General features: G+C 28.6%; 1 long non-coding RNA gene across 1 annotated transcript; it reads right to left on the bottom strand.

The window, feature by feature from the left end:
• Window positions 1-326: 326 nt before the first annotated feature.
• Window positions 327-2,492, bottom strand: LOC145071181 (uncharacterized). Its single transcript, XR_013690276.1, has 3 exons — window positions 2,055-2,492; window positions 661-1,960; window positions 327-568 (listed from the first exon to the last, which is right to left on the bottom strand). It is a non-coding gene; the product is annotated as an uncharacterized LOC145071181 (long non-coding RNA).
• Window positions 2,493-6,417: the final 3,925 nt, after the last annotated feature.

The following is a 6,417-nucleotide window of genomic DNA, read 5'->3' as shown; positions in this document are numbered from 1 at the left end:
GCAAATAGGAAACTAATCAAAAAATTCATATGATATAAGTTTTAAGATTCATTAAAAGTTTTTATAATTAAATGGAATAGAAATAAATAGGAAACTAAATGATAACTATGAATACTGAATGTCCGGGCTACTGGAGTATCTTTATACAAACTTCATAATTATAGCAATGTACTTTGAAAGTACAATGCTATAATTAGGTTCACAGTAACAACAAAACAAACAAAACATAGTGGAATTGTTCAAGCTTTCTCAATGAACTATCATAGATAAAATAATGATAATTAATGATCTCCTTTTAAGTACAAACAAAGTTTAAACATATTGGATGAAAGAAATCATATCATATCTACATTCAAACAAAACATATCAGATCTACAATCAATTGTAGACACACAAACTCATATTATATCGTATCTAAAAACAATTGAACATAAAACTAAGGAAATGCCATGAACATATTCCAAAATAATTAAGATAGTCTAATGAAATTCAACCTTTGAGTGTTGAAACAAAGTATGTGAATAATGGTGCAATCCAGGTGTATATCTTCACATTTACGAAACCCCCACTACAAAGGGAAATTGATTTACAAATTTAATTAAATGATTGAATGTTTTGATAAAAAAAAAAACCATAATTTTGTTTTGACATAATTAATACCTTCTTTAGACATTGTCGACCCTATTCAAGGCCGACTCCATCACCAACCCAGAGAAGCAGAACAAATGGTGTGTCAGCTATAGCCTGAAAATTAATCAAAATAAACAATTAATAACCTAATAATTACAATTAATTAAAAAAATTGCTTCAATCTTGAGATTCATAATTTCGTCTGAAGTCCAATACTCCATATGATTAGTAACACCGGAAGCTCGATGAACATATTCCTCCCAAGGTAGGTCCACAAGAATAACATCAAATTTAGCGACAGGGAATCAAAGGTTTACATTTGATTTTGGATTTAAGAATTTTAAAATTGAAATGGCACATCTAGTTTTCAAAATAAAGAAACGAATGCAATTAACTTGTCAGAAAGAAGATCATGGGTACCGAAATCACACATAAAAATATTGGTTAGACCTGGACAAAAACAAATTGAAAATTCGTTTCTATCTAAAAATTTAAAGAAACAGAGAAGGTATTTAAAAGCTTAAGCTCTTGTTTCAATCATTTTATGAACCAATCTTTTCTAAACCGTTCTTGAATATTAAAGTTCCTAGAAATGTCACTCACTTGGTAAGATACCTGCTAATGAAACAAATCACTTCCTCAACAAAAGAAGAAGTTTGGAGATTCAGTTCCTCAACCAAATTTCACTACATTAGATATGGTCAGAGTGTCCTACAAACCTAAAGTTGAATTCTTTGACCAATGATCTTCATCATATTCAATAAAAAGTCAAAACATTAAATTGTAACTCACCTTGGCATTATATCGAGCACTTGGTGGATAGAATTTGTAAGCCATATTTATTAGACTAATTCTTCAGCAGGATAAATCCTTTAACTAAATCATTCTTCAGGCCTTAAACCGAATCAGTATATCACTAAGTACACATAGCATTTTCATGAAGATTAAAGAGAAAAAAGATGCAGCGAACGTATAACCAAAAGCTTACAGATACATTACAACACATGCCAAAATAGGTTTCTTCTTATCCTTCCCACTTCATCTAAAATCTCATGAAACTCAAAAGTCAAATTGACAATTTGTTCCTAGAACCATCCATATCCAATCGAATATTATATCATAATATAATGAAAAATATACTTCCAAAACCATAAATCCGACAATTTTACAAATCACGTTCAAAAAAAATTGTAAACACGATGGTAAAATACAACATATGTTTGAGAACAAAGAAAAAAGATGATGATACCGGCAGATTCTTAGAAAACCCATAAAACCTAGTCGACGATTCTGCTATGATGCCAAAACATCTCATTATAATCCCTTGATACTGATTTGTAAAAAACAACACAGACATTAAAAAAAACACAAGAAGATTCAAATAATAAACAAACAATTTGAAAGTAGGCTTTTAATAAAGTTACCGAACAACTCTTTTCTGTGATTGAGTGGACGATTTTCGTCTGTGATCGAGTGGATGATTTTTGAGCGCGATGATTGAAAACGTTGGAAACACGATGTACTAAAGAAACGATCGATATAATATGTTTGAAATATATATTGACCGGAATACGATCAAATTGACTGCAATTGATACCATTGATAGCATACCTTATATATATATATATATGAGATCGGATACCATAATAAGATGCTATGAAACACCATAATAAGATGCTATGAAACACCATAATAAGATGCTATGAAACGGGAATGTAATGAATTTTGGAGTTAATACGCACAAATGTTATGACTGAGTAATTTGAAAGGAAACAGGCCGTTGTATATTTTGATATGTAGGTGAAACAAGGGGTATAATAGGTAATTAACTTTGAAAAAATTTAGCTCTTTTCAATGGACACGTGGACTTTAGGTTTTGTTTATTATATATATATATATATATATATATATATATATATATATATATATATATATATATATATATATATATATATATATATTCTTATATAAGTTATAGTTAAATGTTTATCATTACGTTACTTCATAGAAAATCTATTTAAAAGCATCATTATAATCCCATGTGTAAGATCCATGACCTCACGTCTCTTTTTTTTTTTTTATCAAAAAATGTTATACGTCATCAAAAAAAGCCCACAAGTTTAAAGACATCGCATCATTAATAGCAACAAATTTCTACTTAATCGCTAGTTCTAACAATGGTTTAAAAAAGCAATTAAAAAATGACAACCATTGATCAAGAATTATGTTTTTTTGCCTGTCATCCAATTAAAAGCTCTATTGGAAAAAATGCAGCAGTTATGCATCTTGCCCACCATTCAAATTAGAGCTCTATTAGACATAATCCATAGGAATCCAAAAACCAAAGACATCCTAATAGTAAGAATAGTGCAAAGAAACAGTGTAATCAGCTTCCACATCTCATTTAAGAATATATTTATTGAACCTAGAACCTAGAATATAAATGTACATGCTGCAAGCGATGCAAGCGATACATGTCATAATAAGAGATGACTCACAACTACATGTACATAAATTTCAAACACAAGAAAAGATTAAGGACCTAAATTGCATAGACTTTTCAATACCAAACTTGAAACTCCTTGCATGTCCAAGTCAAGGTTTACCGGATATATGTTCTTACTTACTGTTTTAGGGGTTATGTCCTTAGGGGTTGCTCATGGGATTACAATTACCCTCCGAAGGAGAAGTTTGTCTTCGCATTGCATGTCAGAAGGGGCATCATTCTGAGCTTGCATTGTTACTACAACAAGACACAAATTTAACAAACAAAATAATGGAAATATAAAATCTTAACTTCTTTGGTTGTAACGAATTTGAAGATTAGTTACACTTATTCTATAAAATTTACTTCATGAAGAACTACAAATATGAAAAGCTGTAAGCATATGTAGCTTAGATTCCATCAATATGGGTTTAAAATACTAAGCAAAAGAAGAAATTTAGAAAATTTGTTGTTACTTACAGCAAGTCACAAAAGAAAAAAAGAAATTGATTTTGTTTAAGGCAACTCACAAAAAAAAACTTCATTTCTATTTACTGTAGGTCACAATATGATTAAATGGATATATTTTTTATTATTATATTTTTGTTAACCGGACGAACCTTGAATTTCGGGATTTTGGCCATCATTTCTTCTTCGAGCTCTTCTGAACTCTTGAGTTACTGCACAGACAAATAATAGGACAAAAGAGTCATTTTATAGAAATCATAGACATATAAATCTCTATACTAATAAAAGAGTAGCTCTTTTGTCATATGTCACCATATTAGATATTTTAATTAATGTGTTGCCACTTGTCAATCTATTATTAGTTTTCCATTTTAAATTTATTAGACCTCCTCATTAATGTGATTTTATTTTAAATCTTAAATTTTAAATTTTAAATTATTGTTTTCATTAATTCACAAATAAAAAATATCTAATATATATTAAAAGTTAATTTTATATATTTATTTGAATCAATGATTATAATTTCACATAACTAATAAAAAATATCTCTTAAATTAATAATTTATTTAAAATAACTTATTAATAATTTTTAGTTTTTACTATAAAAGTTTGATTAATTTTATAACCGTGGTTCCCACGGGTTATAAACTAGTAAGACATTAAATAAAAACAAACCATGGAAAATAGTAAAACTTGTTGTTTTATAGTCTTGGAACCTGCTGTTTTAAAAAATGGCCATGAAAAATAGTAACACTTGTTGTTTTATAGCCTTGTGGTAATGTAACTCTTGATCTCAAAAAAGCAACAGAGTTAGTTCTTGGTGAAAATGGTAGGTAGATTTGTATATATGAATAAATGAATAAACTTGCATCAGATTTGTGTTGAATATAGCTTGTTTGACCATTAAAGTAAAATATGAATGTTTATAAATAAAGGTTCTATCTTTGACTTTTTGTAAATTGTTTCTTTAGCAACAATTGTCTTGGCTGTAGCCATGAGTATGATCTTGATGTTCTGTAGAAAGCCAAATAAGATATATATCATTATCAAATTAAGTATTGGAAGTAGCATATGTTTATAGTAAGGTTCTTTGTTGATTCACCACGAGAGTAACACATACAACCAATCAAATTGCTAAACTAACTACTAACATATCAATTTAATAAGGGTAAAGTACATGAAAAAACAACGTACAATACTCCTTTTACCAAATCTAATAAGTGAAAATTACACCAGTTGAATCAATCATCAATTTTAAAGAGTAAACAAAATTTAAGGAAATAGAGATGTAGAGAGAGAAACAAAAGGCGGTGATAGAAGTAACTCATTTTTTGATAGAGGAGAAGAGCAAGAGGGGTATCTCTCGATTTTAGGTATCCAGAGATCTAGGTGGTGGCTGACGGTTAGATGAGTGGCAATGCTTCCATGGTGGTGGTAAAATATGGTTAACCTTTGTATGTACTGAAATGTAGATATAGAGTACGAAGACAATTGTAAGGAAGAGGGCCAAGGGGAAAAGGAACAAACATTATTTACCAGTGGTGAAGCGGTGGTGACGACGAAGGTAGTTTTTGGAAGACTTTCAAAATGATCGAGGAAGTAGGGGTACCTAGTGGCAGAGAAGGCAACAACATCTAGGGTTTAAGATGATTTTTTTCGACAGAATGAGAGGGATAACAACGTGGTGATGAATTTTAGGGTTTTTTTAGAGAGAGATGGCGATGGTGAGTAGTTGAAGGCAACACCATGTCGACGGAACTGAGAGAGGAGATGTCATATAGAGTGTATCTCCTGTTTACCGACTCAATCGGCTGAATAATGTGAGGAAATACCGATTCAATTTTGACTGATTCTTATTTTAAAAGAGTTTGTTCCGATAATATACTTAAGATATGATCCGCCTTTAGTTTTGACTTTTTGACTTTTTCTTAACCATATAAGGTTTGAAGGCATAAAATGGTTGTATATATTGCATTATAGATTGTACATTTAATTTGAAAGTTTGAACGATTGAAATTTATTATTATTATATTATATGTTTGTTGTACATTATGCTTAGACACTTGAACGTCTTAAAAAATATTATTATTATATTCAATCTATTTATAGAAATAGTGAGATTTCTTTTATAAGGTAGTATATATATATATATATATATATATATATATATATATATATATATATATATATATATATATATATATATATATATATATAATAGTTTTTGACAAAAAAATTTAACATCAGGTAACTGATAAATTAAATATTTTTTATTGATGTATTTTATATTCATAGTTAATATTTTTATGCGTCTTGGGGTATATATTAAAATACCATACATAAATCAACATGTTAAAAAACACATCGAATTAAAATAAAAAGCAATGAATCTGAAGGCAATATTTCCTTTTTATTCATGTAACATTTGTAGCATTTTATGATACTTTTTGAGTTACAAAGTTAATATTTTAAAATTGAAAATTAAATGAAAACAAATTAATTAATCAAAAAATAATAAAACACTGAGTGGTAAATACAATTAAGATGGTAAAAATGAAACATTACTGAATAATTGGGGCATAAAAATATTTAGGTGTTGTTTGTTTTTTTTAAGACAAAATGTTTGTAGTCTGCAGACCATATCTGCAAACATCTGTAATAGAAGAAATGGACCAAACGTCTGCAGTCTGAAATAAGAAGACTGTTTGTTATTAACATCTGCAGACTGTTAGAATAAACTAAAATCTAATTAAACTAGTTTTATTAAGAAACATAAAATAATTTTTCAATAATTTATGACTTTATTATAGATAATTAACAAATGTAGATCAATT

The sequence above is a fragment of the Lactuca serriola genome, chromosome 8, assembly GCF_051521515.1.
Source record: "Lactuca serriola cultivar US96UC23 chromosome 8, Lser_US96UC23_V15, whole genome shotgun sequence".
NCBI classification, from domain to species: Eukaryota; Viridiplantae; Streptophyta; class Magnoliopsida; order Asterales; family Asteraceae; genus Lactuca; species Lactuca serriola.
The sequence above is the reverse complement of the archived record's forward strand: the minus strand, read 5'-3'. Positions and strand labels throughout refer to the sequence as shown.